Genomic DNA, 12788 nt, shown 5'->3' on the forward strand with positions numbered 1-12788 from the left:
AGTAACCGTCGGTACGAAAGGTTTATAGTTAAGAGTTATTTCCCCGTGAAACTACATAGATACAAAGAAGCTAAATTACAAAACAAATCTAAAACTTTATAAATTTTGTTTGTAATAACTTTATGTATCATAATAAAATGTTAAAGTTTTGTATTTATTTTGGTAAGTTTTTAGAAAACATGATCAAATAAAATGTATTTGAACAAAATAAATTGACCTTGATAACAAAAGAAAAATGACAAAATTAATATAAAACCAAATCTTTGTTAAGTCAGTGCGCGAGAGGTTTATGCCTTGTGATAATTTTGTGTAATATGTTATATAGCTGTTGTATATATATGTTGAAGAATTGAATAAAGATAAAAAAAAATAAATCAGACATCCGGAATCGGAATGAAGTTATAAAAAAGACAAGGTCGTTTACATCTTCAATTTGAACAATTATGCAAAGAGATATGGCTGATATCGTATTTACTTGGCATCCTTTCTTTTTGGACAATTATCTTTACCGTCGGGCTTAAAGTTTTTCTTTATAAAAAACCCCTCATAAAATCAATATGCTCTATAAATTTTAGAAACATGCCCTTTTTTAATATCTTTTTCTCAGTAAGCCGAGAGAGAAAACTCAGAAAAACTGGGGTTAAACTATTTTATTATAAGTAATATCGTTTTCATGATACTAGTACATATAAACCTGAACCAAATTACAGAGAAACATTTACCAACCGATGAAAATGATCATAAATTTTGAGTCCATAAATCAGTTGTAAATGGTGCAAAAGACATGATATAGCAACACAGTATTTTTCTGTAGAACATTACGGAGAGTTAGAAAGACATATTCATATTGCATTAAACTAAGTGTAAATATAGCGTCAAACTATTGCCGTTATCAGTGAACAAAATACGCTGTGTTGTATGAAGTTTTTCTGGCAATGCTGTATGACAAAAGGATTAATGGATGGATACTGGTTTAATATTACCCCTCGTAGATTTTATTATACTACTCGCAGGCATGTGCAATTTTACTCGCGACAATATTGACAAATATTAATGTAATAACAATATCTAGTGACATAACAATAATAAGCTAACACGATGAAGTAACATCGTGATGATAAATATTTCTACTCAAAAAATGGTTTTCGTTAGTGTCATAAAATTTATATTCATTCTTTAAGTAATTAATATAATCAACAATTTTATTAAAAGTTCAGTGACAAAATATAAGGATAGAGATAGATCGATAGTTTTACAATGTGTGTTGCGTTTTATGAAAAAATGTTGCTAAAATGATCGAAACGATAGCTTAATTAATAAAAAATTATTTAATGAGAAATCAATACAATTTTGAACTCATTTTTGCCATTAGCACGTGCACTAGTTCAGTGACGCATCCAGAACTTTTCATAAAGGGGGGGGGGGGCGCTCCATCCATGCTTCAGTGATTCCCTATATAATCAACCAAATTTTTGCCACGAAAAAGGGGGGGGGGGCGGTCCCCAAGCCCCCTTCCCCTGGATCCGTCTATGTAGTCATTAACGAAACCAGTAAGGTACAAGTAAGATATTATAAATAAGTAGTTTCTAATTATTCCAATTTATATTTAAGTATTAGAAAACATTCTTTATTCTAATCCTTTTCTTAATATACAAAAAACAGAAATATAGCCATACAGAAACGCAAATCTATATTTAGAATATAAAGGTCGAGGCAAATCAGTTCCAGTAAGGACTGTTTGGTTCATTCTCTTGTGCACAAAATAAATTTTATCGTATAATATCACGTGCAAGGTTTTCTTGAAGCAGTGAAATCGTAATAAAATAAAAGATAACAGTTTTTATCACTGATATGCAATTTTGTTTCTCTATTTTTATCATGATACATACAATAATCTCATGCATTAAATGAAACCTCCCAAACAGCACCAACGGTTGTGTTACGTACCAACCGTACCTGATACGTAGCAAATCTGGAAACCTCTAATAAACGTATCCGTGAATAGAGCTATGTATGCATGATATGTGAAAGGTGAAATAAATAAAATACCGACCGCCGCGGAAAATTCAAAACGAAAATTACCCAACCAAATGGAAATATCGAATTGTCAAACACATCAGACGCATGGATTACAACTGTCATATTCTTGACTTTTTACAGGGATTTTCTACGTAGACATGAACGAATGTAGAATACATGTTAGTCAAACGATAATCGCAAAACCGATATATGCTATATCATGAGACAACTAATCAGAATCAACTTTTGTTAATATTCGGAGTTGTTTAACGGATTTCAAATTTAATATAGGCTTTGTATTTCGGGGCAATTTTGGGGCCCTTTGTAGCTTGTTGTACGGTGTGAGCCAAGGCTCCGTGTTGAAGGTCGTACTTTAACCTATAATGGTTTACTTTTTAAATTGTTATTTGGATGGAGAGTTCTCTCATTGACACTCACACCACATCTTTCTATATCTATTTGTATGCATAGATTGACAAAACCTCGAAATCAAATATTCACGATAATGCAAGTGTTGCTAAATGCACAAAAAATCATACCCAAAAATGCAAAATGTCACTGCATGTTTTAAGTCTTGTGTACATCCTATATACAAATTATCTTTAAATTTAAAATTTCATAAACCTGAGGAGAAAGACATAAAAACGACATTTAAGATCAATATGCTCGATTTCTTGATTGACAACATATTTGTTATGTTTGAAGATCGTGTATGTCAACAAAAAAAATCGACATTCCAATGGGAACCAACTGTGCTCCTCTTCTTACCGATGAGATGATTTAAGTTTCCCAATTGTGAACTTTCCTATTCTATTGAGCACCACTCCAGCAGCGCCTGCATAAGAAGTATAAATCTCCAAGATGATACGATAATCCAGAGCTTGTGTTTTCTATGATGATTTTCTTTATAGAGAGTTGTAGCTTACAAGAGAGCTAGTAAATCAATGGTCTGTTATGGAATACCTGTATCACTAATGACGACGAATATGATCAAATTATTGTAACTAAAGTATCGCTCCCTTTCCCGCGAGTGTGACCTACTAAATATCACCGTGTTTGTACTGTCATGAGCAACACCAAGTGTGCCCCATGTGGAGCAGGATCTGCTTACCCTTCCTCATGCTATTGCGTTGTCAGTTTGTTTCTGACTCGTGAGTTTAAACGTTCCCTTTTGAATCTGTCGACTCTCTTAAGTAAAAAAAGGAAAAAAAAAAAAACCAAAACAAACAGGACCAAACAAAGAAATTGAAAGACTTGAGAACTTAAAAAAACAAATATATTAGTATTCAAACTTGGTACCTATATATGAACTACAATGTACACTATTAAAATTTTAAACACAACACGTCGCAAAGGAAAATCAGTTTGCAACAATTAACGTAGAAAGCTTTAATTACGATATAGTAATCCCTTACATAATTATCAAAACCCCGCCAGTATATCACAGTGGAACCTTCGTCGGGAGCAAGGTAGAAAAAAAACTAGCCTGTCGTCTTTTATTATTATTAGTTGATAGTGTTCTAATGTCCACGATTGCTTTCCTTATTACACGACTATAACTTGATGCGTGCACATCGTTGAAGTGATAATAAGTCAATAAACTTTGACACCGAATATGTAATGTCCCAGACGCATATTTATCTATCTGCTGTTTGTCTGTCAAATATATTAATATAGCATGTGTAGTATGACCTTTAATGATAAGGAACGTTATGTTAGAAGTCGTAAAGTAAAATTAAAACTTCTTATCTGGGGTTCAAACAATTCATGCATTTCTTCTAATACAATGGCTACTAAGTATGAAGAAAAAAACTTTGAGGAATTCGGACAATTCAAAGACTTATTAACTTGTACTATTTGTCGGAATATTTTCAGAGTGCCAAGGCATTTATCATGTCTTCACAATTTTTGCGAAAACTGTTTAAATCAAATGTTATCAACTCTCTTGAAAGATTGTAGCGAACATATTTTAAAATGCCCTATATGTTGGAGACCAGTTTCAATGGAAAAAAGGATAAACAATTCTGAGTCATTAGTCATGCAGTTTCCTCTGAACAATGTACTTATGAATATAATAGAAAGAAAGGCTACCAAAGTTTCAGTGAGTTCCTGTAATTCGTGTGAGCTGAATGGAGATAAGACTGATGCATTATCATGGTGTACTTATTGTAAAGAGGCATTTTGTAAAAATTGTGAAAGATGTCACAGGGCATTTAAAATATCATCGACCCACAGCATAGTTTCCCTCCACGACATGAAGGGTGAAGAAACAAAGTGTGATATCGGTGGAATGATGTACTGTTATGAACATCCCGATAAAATTCTTGAAGTATATTGCATCGATCATTCTAAACCATGTTGCTGTTTATGCGCAACACTTTCACACCGAACATGTAGTAGAGTTGTTCATATTAAAGAGGCAGCAAAAAGTATAAAGAGCTCAAATACTGTGAAGGAAATATTTATTCATCTGGAAGAAAAAATCAGGAAAGTTGACGAATTGATGAAAAATCGTGCAGACTGCATGGACATATTCCATAAGGAAACCGATGTTGCTATAAAACAAATGAATGAAAGGAAAGAAATCTTGATAAATCATATACATAGAATATCGGACGTAACATTAAATCGATTGACTGCATCGAAAAAAGACATATTTGTGTCTCTTACTGATGAAGTTTCTAGTTTGTCAAGGTACAGAGCTTTTCTTGACAATATATATAGGTTGTCCATTGCCTGTGTAGAACATGGTTCAGATGAACAATGTTTAATTGAAATTGAGAAAATTAAATCTACGTATTTAGAAGTGAAAAACGAGATGCAAAGCGTAATATCACAATCGCGAAAGCCCTCGGTATCCATCGAAGTTAATGATTTTATTAGAAATTTCATTCAAGACTGTAAAACGTTTGGAAATATTTCATTAGATCTTTTGACAACCAAAGCCTCTTTCGGACTGTCCACTAAGAATTTTAATATCGGAAACATTGATGTCTTGAAAATCGTCCATATCAATGATGGTGGTTTTGGAAGCAGACAAATTAGCGGACTTTTCATGGATGACACAATTATAATTACAGATTCAGTGAACAAAATGATTTTAAAATACGATGAACAATATGTTTTACGGACAAGAATGAAATTATCGAAGGAGATAAGTGATGTTGCACGCATAGATTCGAACACTCTTGCGGTTGCATCTTCGCTTTGCACCGAAATCTACATCATTAACATTGCTAATATGAGTTTAATAGAGACAGTTGAAACACTTGCCCCTGTCTTCGGCTTAGCGTATGTAGATTCACATTTTATTACCGCATATAACGATACACTGACTTGGACAACATTATCTGGACATCAAATTAAACAGCAGAAGACTAAGGGCGATACATGGTATGTTTCTGCATCAAAAACTAATTCGTATATTTATGCGGACGGCACAAATTCAGTTTCGGTTGTCGAAGACAGAGGGATATCTACATCGTACAATTGTAAGACATTAACTAATCCAAGAGGAATAGATACTGATTCTGAAGGAAACATATACATTTGCGGATTTAATTCTTCTAATATTCACCAAATTTCTAGCGCAGGCGAACTTATTGGCAATTTATCCTCAATTAAATTAGGAATTGAAAGACCTTGGGTAATACGATTCAAACCTCAATCGGGATTTTTTTTATTGACATCATATGATAAAGGAAAATTTGCAATTTGCCAGTTCAAATGAAAATAGTCAATAAAATTCAGAATGGAAATGGAGAATGTGTCAAAGAGACAACAACCCGACCAAATAAAAAAACAACAGCAGAAGGCCACCAACAGGTCTTCAATGTAGCGAGAAATTCCCGCACCTTGTTTTAAATGAAGACAATACTACATCGTTAATTTTGCAGACGAAAACACCTTGGGCTTAATGCGCGATCGACGACTGCAAAAACGTTTTGCTAGTGATTTGATTTGTGACTATAAAACATGTGAATTGTGGATCTCGGTCGTTATTATTCAGGCACTCAAATTAGGTCTTAATATAGCTTGACCCTTTTTAAAGCGATAAAGAAAATCATTTAATCCAGTCAAATGCAAAACAAATTTTCAAGAAATCTGAATACTACTGTGTTTAACCAAATGGGTGTCCAAATTACTATCCGATAAAGAGTTGGATGAAAACGAAATATTTAAAAGTGTAGTAGAATGAATTAACATTGAATAAATAAAATAATTGCAAAGCTTCAAAATTGTTTTACACCTGATTTGCCGATATTCGTTACCAGTCTGGCATGAGGTCTTGGTAACACTACATGTCTTCATGTCGGCGTTTACGTAGTGAATTGGCATGTAAAAGATCTTGTTAATAACCAATTTAAATCAAGATTCATTATTATTTGACATAAATGTATTCTTATCCTGCTATGTTTGTAATATTTGAAAGCAATCATAAATCCGTCACTATCACGGAACATTTGTTTGATAATTTAACGTAAAAGTACTATCAATTATTTGCCATCGACAAAACAACTATGTCTAATGACCTGACAAAACATTCGCAATAAATAATTAGATGACAAACAGTGTTCCTGTTTAACAATGTTAAAGATGTTTAAATAATGAAGAGTATAATATCAGCCTCAGAATGTAAGACTCTTCCGCATTCAGAATCTGATGTACATTAGTTGTCGTCTGTTTATGCAGTTCATTCGCAATGATATAAAGTTATTACCAAAATATCGTTGCAATTGTATGTTTAGTGTAAACTGTGCATTGTCAAATTCCATACAGCGACTTAAAACAATTTGTTACTGATTTGAACATGTGTCTCATGTTACTTTTACCGGAAATTAGGGTTATTTCAACTTTTAAAAACTTATTCATAGACAGTATACATGTACAATGAATTCGAGCAAAGAAACAAGATGCACGAAATATTAAAAAGTCAATTAAACAGCAATCTTGCCTATAATGATAGGCAATAACTTATTCGAAAAGCGTCAAAACTTATTGTTGCTCTTCTTGCTCGCCAAAACGGGTTTTACCTATGTACATGTTTACCGTCATTGATTACCAATGCAGGTCTGATCTCATGCGGATGACACGATGCAATTTAGAACAAATAAAAATGTGCATTTGTCTGAATAAGTTTGATCTGAAGTTTAAACTTCTGAAAAAAGCTCAATGAATATCAATAGATCATGGCGTTGTTTATCATTCAGTCATCCTGTCAATTATTTATTTTTTAACACCAAGAAAAAAATGAATCTTGCGTCGTTAAATAGATACATAAAAGGTAGATAAACGTGTAGGTGGATGTGCACTAATGCAGATCAACAGTTGTAGATAGGGACACTAGTCATCGGTTAAGATACTCTATAGATTGGACATTTTTATAATCAGTCAGTAGTCAATTCTTCTTTACAAATACAGGTTGACAGATAATACGAGGCGATACACGTAGTGTACGTTTATATGTTTCTGGTATATGGCTGATGGCTACTGTTATAATTTGCAGAACATTTCAATTTGAAGCCCCTATCGACTTTAAACGATATTCGAACACTGATACAATTTATGAAACAGGAAGCTACACTAGCAGTGCTTTTGTTCCTTGTCCTCGTTTGTTCATGTCTCTCAAAGTTTCGAAGCTCTGAAACATTTTATATTATTTTACCTTCCAAAATATTTGGTCTCAATCTCTATTGGAAGGTGCAGTGCCAGTGTTTTGCATGAACATGCATTTGTTTACAGTTTTTGAATCTTTTTATTAGACAGAACTCACACAAAATAAAACACACGTCATACACACTAGAATTTACGTGCTTTTAAAAATAATGGTAAATCTTAATTTTTTTTTGCTAAAGTGTGCCATTGACTGGTCTCCTTTTGTCGCTTTTTTCTTAGTCATTGCGTTGTCTGTTTTTCTTCGATTCCTTGTTTATATTTACTGCATTAGTATTATGTCCTCTTTTGAAATCAAATTCCCAAAATATTGTTTTGAATATTGATTTCCTTATAAACATCCGATATTTATTATTGTTTTATGCAATTCATCATCCAAATTTTTCAACGATGCAATTATCTTTCATTTAGCTGCAAACGTATTAAATGTATACCCTGAATCATCCCTCTCAATTTCAATTTTCAATTTGTTTTTATTAAAATGTATTAATATCTCAACATTTTGCAATAGTTCTTTCAAATTTAAATCCCTTATTTAACTTAAAAGTTATTCCGTTATTAAATATTTTCCTTTATGACAGACGGGAATTGGCATTTATATGAAACCTAGTAGCAATACTTAGTAGCATGGGAATAAATCAATTTAGTTCTTTAAATTCAAATTAAAAACGTCCAGCTAAAATATTTGCATTAACAAGGTAGACTTATTTTGAATCGATTCTATTTCATCCCATGACAGTTGAGATCAACTATCCCAAAGTAAATCCATTTAATATTATCATCATTTCATATTACAAACATAGAATGATTTTCCAATCAGTTTTAAAGAATACCATGCATAATACATCTGGACAGGTTGACCATCTAACAAGAAATATGAAGGCAATGCTTCTTCTGCTCATAATTCTCCCTGTTGACGCTGTTTTATACTCTGACGGAAAACGTTTGAATGAATATCTATTAGCGAATTACTCAAGACGTTTACACCCTAAAATCAACCTTAATGAACCAGTTACAGTAAAAGTTGATCTTTTCTTGAACTCTGTCGTCGATTTTGATGTTTTAACTGGAATTTTGACGTTTGCAGGAACATTTTCATTATCATGGGACGATGAACAAATTGGTACGAGATGGAATAATTCTGAATTCAGTGAGATTACTAAGACACAACTAAATGTACATGAAGTATGGGTTCCAAAGATTTATATTCGAAATATGGTTGAACAAACTTCAATCTTTCAGTTCAGCAGCACATTTGATAGTGAGTCAACATTTGTATCATTTTCGCCAAATGGAACAGCTAGGACACAGCTTGTTACAGTCCTTCAGACAAGTTGCATCACAGATATTACATTTTATCCGTTCGATCAACACAAATGTGATCTTTCGATCATTACGCTTAACTTGTACAGCACCGTATTTCTTAGAACGTCTATAACTACAATATTAAATATGTACACCGTTGAAAATTCCGAATGGACTATATCGTCTTCGGTATATAGTGGCATTTCACATGGTCCTTTTTCGAACGACATCTATGAATTGTTTTTAACTCGAAAACCATACTTTTTGGTTCTGAATTTAGTGTGTCCATCTATTATTATATGTACAGTAAATAGTTTGTCGTTCTTGATACCAGTAGCATCAGGTGAGAGATTGTCATTTTGTGTCAGTCTTCTGTTAACATACATCGTTTTTTTAACAACTGTTTTGGATAAGCTACCATCAACAGACACGGTGTCTTTGTTTAATATATTTTTGTTAGTACAACTTATCTATAGTAGTTTGACAGTCTTTGGAATAATAAAAACACTTGAATACTATCATTTCGAAGGCAACTCAGTTGTTCCAGTTGCATACAAAAACATTGTTAGATTTGTACTTCGTAACAACTGTAAAATTAAGATTTCACCGAACACGACGACTACGTCAAAAACATTAACTGAAAATCATTCTTCTTTTAGCACATGTAAGAACAATGATGAAAACAAAATGAATCTTACAAATGAGGATTTGAAGGACAATAAGGATGACACGAAGGTTCTTGACAGTGACGACGATAATATTGCTTGGCGAGACGTAGCAAAAGCTTTAGACAGGATTATAAATATAATAGCTACAACTGTTGCTATTTTGAACCTGATTTTGTTTTTAATAATAATGATCGGATTGCATACAGAATGAATTGACGCGCCACGAGGGGTTTTGTATAATACAATAGATTTAAATGTCTAAATAATGAAATAAAATTCAAAAGAATTATTTGTTTTTAAATTTAATTTTCAGTATGTTGATCATGTTAAAGATGGATTAAGAAAAACATCTAAATATAAATGAGGAATTAAATTTGGATATGATTGGTATGTCTACAGAAAAACTGTATTAAAATTATGCACACTTACTCTTACGGGCGGACTTGTTTGTACAAAATCGATACAAAACCTTTTAAAAGACAAAGAAAATGTCATATTCTCAAGTCCTTTAAAAGCTTTGATTTCATTTTGAGATATATTGATGATGCTGAATCAATAACCAAAACTTATAACAGGTACCAGGCGTATAATATAATACGCCAGACGCGTGTTTTGTCTGCATAAGACTCATCAGTGATGATTAGATCAAAATAGTTATAAAGCAAAGAAGTACAAAGTTGAAGAGCATTGAGGACCCAAAATTCAAAAAAGTTGTGCTTGAAAAGATTTGCTGAGACGTTACGTACCTAGGCAGGATACTGTCCATAGATTTTGAATCTTGTTTGACGTTTCTCATAAGGTACCACTATACAGTCAGGACTGCGGTTTACAGTTCCAACTCATAACTTTTCATAAATGTAAATTATTGTTATAGGTAGGACAACTGAAATCAATACTACATAATATATAGTATATGTCTGTGTTTAGACTCACTAGCGATATGTGTTCTTTATCTCAGATCTTTATAAAATTGAAAATTTGTTCGATCTGAAATTTAATATATTGTATCCTACATGTATACTAGAGTGTTGATTCGTTTGACAAGTGTTTCAAACAAAATGGGGGAATTCCTACTAAGACAGCGTATTTAGTTTCACTCCTTTTGTTTTTGCTGAAATTTCTTTGTATTCTTTTTGTAACCTTAACGTAGCCATAATCGATTTATAAGCTATTAATGTGGGAACTCAACTGTTGCTTATATGTATAACAAATAAAAAAAACAAAAATAAAAGAAATATTATAATATTCATCATTTTACTGTCAGAAACCAAATTTATGGAAATCTTTTCTTATGAGTCTTATGTAGATGAAACGCGCGTCTGGCGTACTAGATTATAATCCTGGTACCTTAGTTAACTATTTACACCACTGGGTCGATGCCACTGCTGGTAGAGGTTTCGTCCCCTAGGGTATCACCAGCCCAGTAGTCAACACTTCGGTGTTGACATGAATATCAATAATGTGGTAATTTTTTTTTATTACAAATTTCCTGTTTACAAAACTTTGAATTTTTCGAGAAAAAAAACTAAGAAATTTCTTATCTCAGGCATAGATAACCTTAGCCGTATTTGGCACAAGTTTTTTTGAATTTTGGATCCTCAATGCTCTTCAACTTTGTACTTGTTTGGCTTTATAAATATTTGATATGAGTGTCGTATGTAGATGAAACGCTAGTCTGGCATACTAAATTATAATCCTGGTACCTTTCAACATTTTACTGTAGGAAACCAAATTAGTTGAAACATACTGATTGTATACAAACAACCATTGATGATTGTATAGAAACGAAAATTCGCTTAGCTGGTAAAAACTTGAGAATGTTGAATAGGTAAGTAAAAAATGAGGGCTGATTCTAGTTTTTTTCATAACTGTATTGAGGTTGGATAAATTTTAACTTGAAAGTCTTTTCTATAGAACTGTCAAATATTTCTGTCACAAAACATGTTTTAAACAGTCTTAAAACAGTTCTTACTTAGAACTGTTTAAGACAGAACTGTTAGAGTTAATTAAGTATGGCATCGAATTTGAATGATCAGTTGTAAATTGTAAATATCAATTGCAGATTTGTCTAGATAAAGGCAACATTTGAAAACTGATGTTCAAATGTAGTCATAACAGGTTCTTCAGTATAGCTGTCGGGTTTTGTTCCTCGTAACATTAATTGTAATTGTCGCAATTGACGTTAAACAGAAGGTCCAGTTTTTTGTAATTCATTCATCAGAAAAAATATAAAATCGGAAAATTGTTAATAGCCTCGATTGTATATTAGTTATTTTCTCGAAGATTGATTTCAAACCGAGTTTACCTTACACTATACCATCTTTTAAAATTCATATTATTTAATCTAGAATTTACGTTTGGTTAATTAAAACATCACTTAGTATGTGTTGATTTGATTTTTTGAAAACGTATTGCTCGCCATGTAGTCATGTCGACATTATTTGCCCTTTATTAAGGTATTGCATAAGAATAAGGACTAAAGACTATGTATGACGTCCGTTTATTCATTTGCTGGAAGCGTACTAATTGATACTTCAGTCTGGGAGAACAAAATTTATTCATTAGTTGTAATTTGGTTTTATTAACTTTAACTAACTGTGACTATTGTTAGATCTGCAATTTGTTTCTTTTTTTTTTTGCTACTGCCGATTTGTAAGACAAACTATATTTTACCATTTTCCAAGTTATATGGATTGTTGACAAATATGTGAACCCTAATAGATTATGTTCATGTCTATGCTAAATTAGGAGCCTGTCATTTCTTGGATAATTGTCTGTTAAATCTGATTTTTGATAAATGTTTTTTTTTCACAAATCAGGCCGTTGATATGTTTATCTAAATTGCATCTCATTGTTCATGCCTGGTTCTTTTTTTTACTAACTATAATGGTATGAATGTGTCTCAGAATAAATGAGACCCTACAGTGATTTTAACTGCTTAATTTTACGTCATTTAAACCTTTTTTTGTTTGATAAAGGAGCCATTAGTAAGTTTACTAATTTTTTTTTTAATGGAATAATAATAATGCGGAATAGTATTCTTTTTAATCTAAAGAAGGATTTGAAAGGATAAAAATGTCCAAATCTGGTCTACAACTGAAACTGTCATGATCTGTTTTAATA

This window comes from Mytilus trossulus, chromosome 1 (genome assembly GCF_036588685.1).
Source record: "Mytilus trossulus isolate FHL-02 chromosome 1, PNRI_Mtr1.1.1.hap1, whole genome shotgun sequence".
Classification (NCBI taxonomy): Eukaryota; Metazoa; Mollusca; class Bivalvia; order Mytilida; family Mytilidae; genus Mytilus; species Mytilus trossulus.